This window comes from Etheostoma cragini, chromosome 8, assembly GCF_013103735.1.
Source record: "Etheostoma cragini isolate CJK2018 chromosome 8, CSU_Ecrag_1.0, whole genome shotgun sequence".
In the NCBI taxonomy this organism is placed as follows: domain Eukaryota; kingdom Metazoa; phylum Chordata; class Actinopteri; order Perciformes; family Percidae; genus Etheostoma; species Etheostoma cragini.
The window spans coordinates 2,312,588-2,313,214 of record NC_048414.1 but is presented as its reverse complement, the minus strand read 5'-3'; the positions used below and the strand labels follow the sequence as shown (position 1 = coordinate 2,313,214).

The 627-nt window shown below is 40.0% G+C and overlaps 1 protein-coding gene across 1 annotated transcript in view; it reads right to left on the bottom strand.

Moving 5' to 3' along the window:
- ftsj1 (FtsJ RNA 2'-O-methyltransferase 1) overlaps positions 1–627 on the bottom strand; it is an 8,907-nt gene that overhangs the window by 5,001 nt on the left and 3,279 nt on the right. The gene's annotated exons all lie outside the window — the stretch shown is intronic.

The following is a 627-nucleotide window of genomic DNA, read 5'->3' as shown; positions in this document are numbered from 1 at the left end:
GTGTCCCCCTCTAACCCCGCCCCCGCCAAAGTGGACTAAAAGAAGAGCCAGCAACGATGGTTACACGTCAAGTGTTTTTTTGTTGTTTTTTTAACCCTTGTGTTGTCCTCCCGGGTCAAAAACGGACAAAAACTTGACATTTTTGTCCCTTTTTTTCACTACCACTAGTTTTACAGTTACACTTTTTGGTATTCATGGTCAAGTACCCTCATTTAAACAGAATTACACCAATATTTGAGTTAAAAAAGCAGAAATTATGAATTATTTTGACCATTAGTTAAGATCCGAGGAATGAAAGTGATCAGTTGTATAGTGTACAGTATGTAGCAGTTTATAAAGAGCGTTGTGAGGAATCCAGCTCATTTTTTGAGGTAATTTGGTTAAAAAGAAACCCATAGTTCAGATATGGACATATTTTTTTTTAAGAGGTCAAATTTGACCCGAGGACAACAGGAGGGTTAAAAGGCGCTCTAAGCGATGTTGGGTGATGGCACTTCTTGTTGACGTTCAAAGTATTTTCAAACACAACAGAGGCTAGCTTTTTTTTTCACGGTGTGTTCAGGGGACAGGCAGCTAGCAGATAGTGAGGAGATGTTTCAACGGTGTGTTCAGGGACAGGCAGCTAGC